Source organism: Carassius gibelio, chromosome A22 (assembly GCF_023724105.1).
Source record: "Carassius gibelio isolate Cgi1373 ecotype wild population from Czech Republic chromosome A22, carGib1.2-hapl.c, whole genome shotgun sequence".
In the NCBI taxonomy this organism is placed as follows: Eukaryota; Metazoa; Chordata; class Actinopteri; order Cypriniformes; family Cyprinidae; genus Carassius; species Carassius gibelio.
In genome coordinates, this window is record NC_068392.1 from 10850873 (window position 1) to 10863291 (window position 12419).

General features: G+C 37.7%; 1 long non-coding RNA gene across 1 annotated transcript; it reads right to left on the reverse strand.

Annotated features, from left to right (window-relative positions):
- Positions 1 to 350: 350 nt before the first annotated feature.
- On the reverse strand, positions 351 to 5171 carry LOC127943440 (uncharacterized). Its single transcript, XR_008149652.1, has 3 exons — positions 4637 to 5171; positions 1346 to 1416; positions 351 to 496 (listed from the first exon to the last, which is right to left on the reverse strand). It is a non-coding gene; the product is annotated as an uncharacterized LOC127943440 (long non-coding RNA).
- Positions 5172 to 12419: the final 7248 nt, after the last annotated feature.

Sequence of the window (12419 nt, forward strand, 5' to 3'; positions counted from 1 at the left end):
GTATAATATTTGCTTATGATTTTATCTGTTATATATGGTCAAGGAGTGATTACACATATTCGATGCAGTTAAAAAAACCTACTAATCATGCTATTCATGTACATTTTAAGTTATATAATAGTTGATGCAAAGTTATATGCTTTTTTCCTCTCTCTTACCACCAACACAGTTTTGTTTAGTAGCATGTACACTTGAGTTTTCTTCTGTTTCAGTTTTCCACAGTTTCTAACTTTTCATGGTCAAAGAACAATGAACAATGATCACATTTTGTGTCATACAAGCCCATCTGAAACAATAGATAGGGCTGTTAGCAGTTAGGCAACAACTAGCACAGATTTTATTTACCTGTGTATATGGCCAGTCCATAGGCTATTTCGCACCACAGTTTCTCGGAGGAGCAGGTGGCCTGTGTCCAGAAGGTGGCGCTCTCCTTTCCAAAGGAACTCACCCTTGAAAGAATGCAAGTTACCTTTTGGTTCTTCCCACTACAAGATACCTAATGTAAGAGAAAGAGAAAGAGAGTCAAATGGAGATTCCCCATTCAGTTCAGTATGAGTTACACTCAGAGCCTCGCAAAACTTCAAGTTGGTTTCTTTGCAAACAGCAGAATGCAAACATGCTACTTTAGCACTGAAGCTAGTTTTCCACGACACAACCAACATATAATATATTTCAGTGTTTGTTTCACCACACTCTTAAAAAAGGTGGTTGTTTAGAGGTTCTTTATACTGGAACGCTTCTATTTAGAACCATATCAGCCCGAAGAATCCTTTTATGCTGAAATGTTCCTTTGTGTTAGAGTTTAGGCTTCTTTATTCAAGGCTTTTTGCTTTTCAAATCTGCAACTGTCGAAGCCTCCTCATTATTGATTTTCTGGATCTCAGCTCTCCATTTATACACAGAATGCCAACACACTCTTAACAGGTACATTTTCGTTCTTAAAATGTCTATAAATGAAACGTCTCAAATAGTAAACAGTTTTCCTACCAATCATGTCATTTCCTCTTTGAAGTTTAACAGAACATGTAAATGTGACCAGGTCTGTTCGGTTAAGGATCCTTCTCCAGTAAAAGAGATCCTAAATGTATTTTCCATATACAACCTTATAAAAATGTTCTATTAGGCACCTAAAAGGCATCTGCTATTGTTACAAGCCACAGAATCCTAATCTGGTACTGTTTAGAACTATTTTTCCTAAGAGTGTACCGTATAATACAAATTTATAGAACACACCAGTTCATAGAACTGTTTGAATATTACAGAGTGGTTCAGCAAGTAGCTTTTAGCTGCTGTGGGAAAGCTAGTCAGTCAGTTCTAGTGTGTGTCCAGAGGGAGATGCTCTTACCCATCGATGTCTGCTGTTTCTACATAGCAAAGGCTTTGTGGCTTAGTGCTGCAAAGGAGGAGCAGATCTGCCTGGGATAAACAACAGAAAAAACTTCAGCGCTGTCAGCATAAGCTAGGAGAAATAACATAATAGATCCACGTTGAGACATAAAATGAGACCAAAAGGTTTAATATTTGTTTATAATGACATTTTTGACTGCTGTAGCTGGGTTAGAAACACAGATGCTCACATTCACAGGTATGATCTGGTCCTTATTAATCTGGAGAGTGTCTACAACATGTACATCTTTCCACTAAACGGTTCTGAATCTGGAAGGGAGAGATTTAAGAGGGGAAGACTTTTTATGTGAGAGTTTCTCTGTACATTTTTTATGAATATATGTTTGTTTTGTTCCTGAGCTTTGGTCTCCACCATCTCCAGGCCCCTGACAGCATTGTTCACCCCTCAGGAGTGAGAATGTCACACTGGGGCTGGTTAATTTGTGCATCACTGCGTTGGCGGCCCTGAGAGGGAGCATGACGGATAGATGTGGGAGTGAGGGGAAAATGGGCAAAAACTGAGATACTGCTGTTCTTCAAACTTCTATGTAAGTGAAAGTAGTTTAAATGCATTGGTTGAGAGAATGACAAGAATAACAGTCTGTGGCCACATCTTTACACCCACGCACAAGCAGATCAAAGGGATGGTATGAAATTATAGGAACACACAGTGAATGTATGCATGAAACAGCATACATTTCCACTTATATCTTTTATATAGATTTCATAAATTAAATTTTATCAATTTTACATATATATCATTAAATTGATTAATTATATAAACGTTCTTAATAATACACACACACACACACACACATACACACATATATATATATATATATATATATATATATATATATAAAAACACACACACTGCAACTACATAAATTCTATATTAATAAATTCTATATTTATAAATGTGAATTCAATCTGTTATTAGTATATACAAACACACAAACACTACACAAATATTTAATTTTTATATTAAATATAAGATGAACAGACACATTTATATCAAATGATTATATAAATAATGAATATGAATATATTATCATTCTATTATTTATTGTTAAAACAAAGAAACACAATAAAAAATAAATCACTTTTAACATTCTGTACTATTTCCCATCAACTCTATGAAGAACTGTGGATCTGTTTTATATACTGTAGATGATCTTCATAGAATATACTTCAGAGCCTACAGGCATTTGGATATTTGTAATTATAAAAATATGAGCACATTTGCACAATGTGGACAGATTACAGGAAAAAAACTGACTTTATACCTTGTGCACTATGGAGCCAATTCATCATGCCATTTCCAATATACAGGTGCCGGTCATAAAATTAGAATATCATCAAAAAGTTGATTTATTTAGCTAATTCCATTCAAAAATTTAAATTTGTATATTTATTCATTACACACAGACTAATATATTTAAAATGTTTATTCATTTTAATTTTGATGTTTATAACTGACAACTAAGGAAAATCCGAAATTCAGTATCTGAGAAAATTAGAATACTGTGAAAAGGTTCAATATTAAAGACATCTGGTGCCGCACTCTAATCAGCTAATTAACTCAAAACACCTGGAAAGCCTTTAAATGGTCTCTCAGTCTAGTTCTGCAGGCTACACAATCATGGGCAAGACTGCTGACTTGACAGTTGTCCAAAAGACGACCATTGACACCTTGCACAAGGAGGGCAAGACACAAAAGGTCATTGCAAAAGAGGCTGGTTGTTCACAGAGCTCTGTGTCCAAGCACATTAACAGGGAGGCGAGGAAAGGAAAAGATGTGATAGAAAAAAAGTGTACAAGCAATAGGTATAACCGTACCCTGGAGAGGATTGTGAAACAAAACCCATTCAAAAATGTGGGGGAGATTCACAAAGAGTGGACTGCAGCTGGAGTCAGTGCTTCAAGAACCACTATAAAAAAGACATATGCAGGACATGGGTTTCAGCTGTCGCATTCCTTGTGTCAAGCCACTCTTCAACAACAGACAGCATCAAAAGCGTCTTGCTTCAAAAAGGACTGGACTGCTGCTGAGTGGTCCAAAGTTATGTGCTCTGATGAAAGTACATTTTGCATTTCCTTTGGAAATCAGGGTCCCAGAGTCTGGAGGAAGAGAGGAGAGGCACACAATCCATGTTGCTTGAGGTCCAGTGTAAAGTTTCCACAGTCAGTGATGGTTTCTGGTGCCATGTCATCTGCTGGTGTTGGTCCACTGTGTTTTCTGAGGTTTTCTGAGGTCCAACACAGCCGTATACCAGGAAGTTTTAGAGCACGTCATGTTTCCTGCTGCTGACCAACTTTATGGAGATGCGGATTACATTTTCCAACAGGACTTGGCCCCTGCACACAGTGCCAAAGCTACCAGTACCTGGTTTAAGGACCATGGTATCCCTGTTCTTAATTGGCCAGCAAACTCGCCTGACCTTAACCCCATAAAAAATCTATGGGGTATTGTGAAGAGGAAGATGCGATATGCCAGACCCAACAATGCAGAAGAGCTGAAGGCCACTATCAGAGCAACCTGTGCTCTCATAACACCTGAGCAGTGCCACAGACTGATCGACTTCATGCAACGCCACATTGCTGCAGTAATTCAGGCAAAAGGAGCCCCAAGTATTGAGTGCTGTAGATGCTCATACTTTTCATTTTTATACTTTTTAGTTGGCCAAGATTTTTAAAAATCCTTTCTTTGTTTTGGTCTTAAGTAATATTCACATTTTCTGAGCTACTGAATTTGGGATTTTCCTTAGTTGTCAGTTATAATCATCAAAATTAAAAGAAATAAACATTTGAAATATATCAGTCTGGGTAATGAATTAATATAATATACAAGTTTCACCTTTTGAATGGAATTAATGAAATAAATCAACTTTTGGATGATATTCAAATTATATGACCAGCACCTGTAGACTAAATGGGTTCAAGAATAAAGCATATCATTGCCAACGTTAAAAGAGATTTATGAGTATTTACCCTATACAACCTAACTGATGTTTCTATGATTTTCATTTTATTTATTGTAACAGGGTGTTTGCCATTTTTTTTAGATATGACTGTTTTTGACTTACTATTTGCAAAAGAGCATGTTTCATTCATCATGAGTTCAATTTGGTCTCTTGAGTTCAGTGTTTATAGGAGAATTATGCGATTCAAATAACTGGGTTTGACATTTAAATGTGAATTACTGGAGTGAATCTTTCTGCAACAGAAATTGGAAACAAGACCCACGAACCTGCAAGACCACAATAAGTAGGAAGAAAGATTTGCTGCTTGCTGGAACAGTTCATACAGGTTAAGAGGCAAAAAGGTCAGAAGAGTGTATTTGTAGCTCCGCATCATGTTGTCCTGGAAACAAAACCCAATAGGAAAGTGTTAAACAATGAAGAAAACTGGCTTCCACTGGAAACATCAACATATGTGTGGCAGCCCAAAGGTACCAAATGTTGTTGAGTGCTTCCATAACTACTGATCAATAAATAAATAAAAAAGTATCTTGCGTACAGCATAACGCCCCCAGCGGAAACATACTAAAGATCTGCAGCCACAGGACTGATGAAAATGATGGTTGATGGTTGAATACTTGGGAGTTTCACCTACAAACCACTTCACCTCCTTACTGTTTTTTTGTTGCTTAATAGAAGATCCCAAAGGGCTCACTTTTTCCGTTCTCTTCTCCCCAGCGTCTTATCCAGGTAAATCACAGTTCCAGGAGTTCCCTGTGCCACCCAGCCCTTGAGTCTCATGGATATGTTAGCGCATTTGTTGAATCATGTCTCTTTCGCACTTCTGTTTGTTTCTGGATGTTGTGTTTAAAGATAAACTCCTCATTGGCTAACGTTCTGGCAGTGTTCTCTCAACTTTAACTGAATATTTGTTCTATTCATTCCTATATTTAATAAGGATGAAAGATTAGCAGAAAAACATTAGGCTACTTATACACTGATCACGGAAAGTTATTTTTCTGAAATATTTTAGCTGGAAATTCATTTAACTTTTTTTTTCTAGCCTATATGATCACTGGAAAATATATCACAGAGCAAGGTTAAAATAAAACAATTTGTTTTCCCAACATCCAACGGGAGTTAAAGTCAACTGTTGTCATAACAGCATAAAGAATGTGCTATTATTGAATCAGAGGGATATATTGTAATTAATGGAAAGAGCATGATTCTAAGTGTTCACAATTGTATTAATATTATATTGCCATATGCAGCGTGAACACTGCACAGTATATAAATGTTTTGTATGCTTGGACCAGATTTGCTTGAATGCGCATATAGGAACAAACACAATGAGGAATACTATATTCCACAATGCAACATACATGACTTGGCATTTAACTGAGGTACAAGAGTTTGCTTACTCATTAATTATTAATATAATATAATTAATAATACCACCATTTCTCCTCTTCTTTCTTCAGACCTTCTGCTGTAACTCTCCCGTTCAATGGGGGCACTGCAGGCAAACCCAACTCTTGGTGATTAACTCTCTAAAATCTAGTGATGGGAAGTTTGGGTCATTTTACCGACTTGGACCTTTGAATCTCGTTCAGTAAAATGAACACGTCGTCTACTAACACAAACACTGATCACACTACAAAATATATAACAATATACTGTATAACTTTACACTTTAACAATATAGCAATAATTATTTTCCATAACACTGAATATTGCAACTAAGGTAATAAAGAGTCGGTTATTATTATTAAGTCTCTTTCCGGCTCAGACTGCATAGGTTAAGCTTATGGCTCAGTTACGTGATGAACGAACAACTCGAACAATCCAAAGACTCAAAACAGGGGAACTAATTCCAGTACAGAACCAATAGGATGTTGTTTATGCGGTACTGAGCAGCTCACTCCCCGACATGACTTGTTCTTCCCGAGTCACATTAAAGATTCGTTCAAAATGATCTAATCATTCAAGAATGACCCATCACTACTAAAATCATTGACTTGAGCGAGACACGTACAATGCTGAAAGGCATCTCTACAAAAACAGCTGCAACAATTTATTCATTTATGGATCTAAATGGTACATCCAAAATGAAGTCAAGTCACCTTTATTTATATTGCTCTTTATACAATACGGATTGTTGTTAGCTTTATGGAGTATACATGAGATTAGGTAATGATCCGAGATATCATCGTTCTGCTGCAGAATTTTGAATTTTAAACATTTCGTTTAATACAGTTGCACCACATGGCATTCAACTTGAACTAACCTTGCCTTGTAATTAAATGTCAAATGTTTTTTCTTTTTTTTCAAATATTAATAATCAAAGCATTTTGTTAAAAAAATAACAATAATAATAAAACATTATGCCACACTACTTAAAACTGTTTTTTATTTTACTTTATTGTGATATCAGGACAGTTGTATCTCTCCGACATCCCTGCATCCTCAATAAAAAAAAAAATATATTAATACAGAAATTAAAAACATGCTCGTTACTAACTATAAGTGTTTTCAAAACATTCCATGTATAAACTGCACTTTTTTAATGTATTTTTAAATAAATTAATAGGTCATCATGTTTATCGCCCCTTTCACACTGCAATTCCAGAAAATACACTGGTAATGTGTCCCGGCAATTGTTCCCGGGTCGCTAGATTTTGCCCCTTTCACACTGCCAGTGATTACCTGGAATATGTGCGTGCATTCACACACAACACGTAAAGGTCCCGTAAAGACACATGACATCAGGATGTGACGTGTAATGTATGAGTCGAAAAGGCTAGGCACGTTAACTTTCACTTAAGCTGGTGAAAGATCTCAGCTTCAGCGCGGAAAGTGAGGAACTAACAGATCTCTGATTCATTACAGTTTGCACATATTTTATTTTGTTGCGAATGTTGATCTGCCTTCAAAACACCTGGTAAAAAAGTTGCGTGATAACGTGCGTCATCACTACGACACACCCTTTACGCCATTAACTCTGGCTTTCGTTCACACAGAGCTCGTTCCAGGACTGAACCCGGCAATGTTACTAGGTCCCCAACCCAGGATCAATCCCGGGACGTGTTTGCGTTCACACAGAAGGCGACCCAATTTTCCGGGTCCAACGTGCAGTGTGAAAGGGACTATTGAATTTCTACAATTTACTAAATCAAGTCTACAAATCTTACAATTAGACCAATTTGCATTACATAGCCATTATTGCATAAGGCTTGGTCTCAGTCATAACGCATGGATTTACTGATAATGATCTTTCTTCAAACATGTTACATCTCAAATCTATCTCAGTTTGATTGTAATGACAAATATTTTTGCAGTGTGGTTGGGGTTGGTGTAAAGTGGACCTAGTTGCTCTACTTGAGCACTGAAACCGCTGTAAAAGCTATACCAGACATGCACCAGAGCAAAAGTAGCACAAATGAACTCAGATTCAAAGTTAAATCTCAGATGTTTTTACAACCAAGACTGTGCAATCAAGATGGCGGACACGTCCACCCTTTCACTGAATTTTGTACCAAATACTCCCAGAACAGATGTTTAAATTGAAATACGGTTTAAGGCTGTTATATTTGTGTGGTATTGCTGTATATTTTACTTACAATAAATTATTTGTTAAGGATCAGTCAGTTCAGTTGAATCAGTTGAAATCAATCAGTTAAAAGGTAAGGCCAGAGGGAGATGCTCTTGCCAACAAATAGTTTCTACAAAGCAAAGACTGCGTGGTTCACTGCAAGAACAACATTGTGTTGGTGAAAATACTGTTGGTTGAGACTGTGACTAATGAAAGCTGTCTAATTCCACATCAACGGCCAAATTTCTAAACCCATGTACAAACAGAACATTCGGGATGAGCACAATTACGATAAACCAAAGCAAATAAAGAAGCGTACTGAATGAAACACAAGATGTATAGACCAGCATATTTTCACTCCCCCAGTAACCGTACTCTAACCACTAGGAACTACACAAATGATTCATAAGGACAAGCTTGGTTTTAATTTGCCATCAGTGTGTGGTTACATGCCGTGCCACGGTGGTTGGTGGATAGAAAGTAGTTTATTGACTAAAAGTTTCCTTTGTATTCGTAAACAATGCCTAATGTAAGCTTGTGAGCATCCGAAATATTTGTACGTTTTGAATTTTATAAATGATAATAATCATTTCATTTGTGGGCTGTTCATAAAAATAATGAAAATGAATGGAGGTAGGCCATCCTGAAATGTTTTGTCATTTTTTTTGTCTTCAAAGAAACAGCGTGGTTTGCAAAATGAAAGTTTATAACAGTAGTTGACAAGAAACACTTTAGGGAAGTTGACATATCTGCCAGTATGATTTGCTATACTATAATATGTGTGAATCCAAACTGAAATCACGAAAACAACATTATAGGAAACATAAGCTGTCTGGCACATATAACTGTGTAAACCTTTTATCACTGTGAGGGAAATGAAACCCTCAAACCTGCGTGACCACAACAAGAACTAAGAAATCGTTTGATGCTCGCTGAAACTTATGGGAAAGAAAGGTTATGGGGTGTTTTTGTATCTTTGCACCATGGTAACAACCCATTAGGAACAATATTTTTAATAAATATTATTCAGTGACTTCTATATTAAGTCAGTATGATCTAAAAAAAAAAAAAAAGTTTTAAAGGTACAGCATAATTAACGGCTCCGGTGGAAACATCGGAAAGATGTGTGGTGTGACGACTCATCAAAGCGGCCGTTGACCTGAACTTCCCAACAGAAATCATCTGAAGGGTTAAAAACATGGTTCAAGCTCTCATGACATTCAAAAGTTTCATTTTCTATATTATGCTTATTATGTGTGTATGATTCACATTTTGGACCCACAGTTGATAAAGAATTCTGCAAACTGTTTGTGAACTAAAACAAGAGTTTATACCGAATATAGATGTTACTTGGATTATTTAGATGTGTTAACACTTACAAGTAGGATATGTATTATTTTTTGGAGCAACCTCTTTCTTCTTCCATATTTTCACAAAATCTGTCTGCCCCTAATCTGATACATAAAATGCCATGTTAAATATATATTATAGAAATTGACAAATCTGTGTTCAATTGTGATTAAGAAAGAAATTAAGACTGCAGTTTTTAAAAATAATAAAATCAGGCTATTGAAATAATGTGATGTTGACAAATTCATATTTTGCATTTCACAATGCACAAGCCATTTTTTTTATTGTTTCTCGCTAATCAAAATTTGTTTCTATATGTATGTATGCAGTGCAATAATTTATTTGCATTCGAGGTAGTAAAACATTACTAAATATCTAGTTAAATGAAGGATTAAATGAACACTGTGGAGATTCACAAAGCACTTCTTCTGCTTACTGAAGCCTTTCATCTTTAATGTCCATAGCAGGTTTACATTACATCATCTTCCTTTCACAATGTTAAATTAGAGTTTCATTCATGTAACCTATAGTCCACAAGTCTCATAATGGTATGTTAGCATCATGTCTCTTTTATTAACTCTTCTGGAATTTGACAGGAGAAAGTAGCCAATGAAAAGGCATTGCATATTTTGCATATTTTATTGCATTTTTGGTTGATAATAAACATGACTTATATTATTTACAGTTTGTTAAACAAACCTTGTATACCATATTGCAAAAGGTTAAGTGCATTGCATCATTAAGCCTTCAGTTCTGACTCAGGTTGGTTTTCTAATCAGACTTGTTTTTTGCTTAGCGGACCATCAAAAATCCCCAAGATCCCACTAAAAATTTCTAACTGTAACTCCTCCTTCATTTTGTTGACTGTATTGCCCCAGTGATTTAAGCCCGAAGGCCTCAGATCAAAAGGTTAGTGACTGTACAGATTTGTTCATGCAGTCCCACATAATTATGACTTTGTTCCTTGTATTCACACACTCAAAAAATTAATTAATTATCCTTAATTACTTACTACTTACTCTATAGACCAATAATCTCTATAGACACTATAGACCAATAATCATCTATCGATTACAAAATGAAAAAAAAAAGTGTTTGGTCCCTGCTCAGCGTGTGCAGTGGGGAGCACCAATAGAGATACTACTTGCGCTCTTAAAGGAGTAGAGAGCACTCCATAGCCGTATCTCGGTTACAAAATGACTATGCAGTGATTAAGCCCAAACTCAAGGCATGAAGCTCTTACTGACAGCGCTTATAAGACACCCATTCACTTAACTGTTGCCAAAGCAAGGAGAAGGCCCTTTTTAAGCGATAAGGGCCGCAAGTCATCTGAACTGAGCGGCTTAAATGGGGGCCATTTTAGGGCCCCTAGGACCATGGATAAGTCCCAACTCGGAACAGTCTGAGGGCAAAGAGGATTCAGTCTCCTCACACCCTTCAGAAATGTAACGACCAAGCCGTTTCTGCCTATTGAATGGCCGGCCTCAAGAGATTGATTCGCTGTGATGGCTGCCACATATACTTTGAGTGTGGATGGGGCGCACCCCTTATCCAGCAACTCTTGCAGAGAGGTCAGCATGCAGGACACGTCACATGAAAATGGGTCCAATTGTCGTGCAGAGCACCAGTTGAGGAATACTGACCATTTCTGGCATTTCTGACTCACCTGATGATCTGGGGAATCAGGGCGATAGGAGGAAACACATACAGGCGAGCCCTGGGCCAGTCGTGGGCCAGTGTGTGTTGAGAAAAATATTGGGCAATGAGAGTTGTCTTCCAAGGCAAAGAGGTCGACCTTTGCCTTCTGGACAGCATTAATAATGATATAAGACACCACTGTCATGCTGTCTGAATGAACTAGGACGTGGTGGCATTTAATGGCTGGAAAGAAGGATATTAGGGCTAAGGAGACGACAAACGTTTCCAGTCAGTTGATATATAGGCATCTCTGCTGAGCTGTCCAAGAGCCAAATGCCAGATTGCCAACAGCACGCCCCACCCTGAGTTGGACACGTCGGTTGTGATCACCTTCCTTCTGGAGGCCACATCCATCCTCACTCCTGTCTGAAACAGGTGAGTGGTCTTCCAGGGGGCCACAGCTTCGATACAGCAGTGGTCCACCCTGACCGGAAATTTCTTTAACCGCCAAAAGAGTGGGATGGGACTCAGGCTTTTAGCCAAAATTGGAGGGGCAGCATGTGGAGCAGGCCCAGTGGAGTCCAAACGGAAGGACTGCATACTGATAGGCCACTCCCACTCCCCAAATCTATAATCAACCTGTCTCCCATTGTGCTTGGGAACTAATGTGGTCAGAGCTGCGTTCTCTGGAATCCTCTCAAGCGGTGAACTTCTACGTTTCGATTGGTTGCTGCCCAACCGCGTCATAGCTCATTACCATAAAGTTGCCTTGATTTCAACTCTGCTCGACGCTCTCAACGGCCAAGTCGCGCCGCGCCGCTGCTCGACGCCGGCTTACATTGAAAATGAATGACTTCCGGCCACTTGCCGGCACACGCGGCAGTGCCAGCAGCGCCAAACACACACACACACACACACACACACACACACACACACACACACACACACACACACACACAACAGCTACACAGAGATTCACAGCAGCATCAGAAATGGCGAGCCAGGAGCAATCCGATGAAAAGTTAGCATTTTCAAGGTGGAGATATAACCACTACTTCAAATTCATTGTGGTCAAAGGCAAGAATGTGCATGTAATGTGTACGTAATGTGTGACACGCATCTACAAGTGGCCAAAAACACTTTTCTTACAAAGATAATACTTGAAGTGCAGAATAAAACTCTTGCTGTCTGTTGACGTGCAATAAATATCGAAAGTTATGTACGAAAACCGGTCTATTCTACTCATTTCAACTGACTTGTGAAAACTGAAAAAAAAAAAACAAATACAAATTCTCTGACATATAGCAACTTTTTTTTTTTACAGTAACGCAAATAGTTACTTTCCCTGGTAACGAGTTACTTTTATTATAGAGTAATTCAGTTACTAACTCGGTTACTTTTTGGAACAAGTAGTGAGGAACTATAACTAATTACTTTTTTAAAGTAACGTTCCCAACAGTGCACCTCAGTTCAAGCAGCACTGATCATCTCTT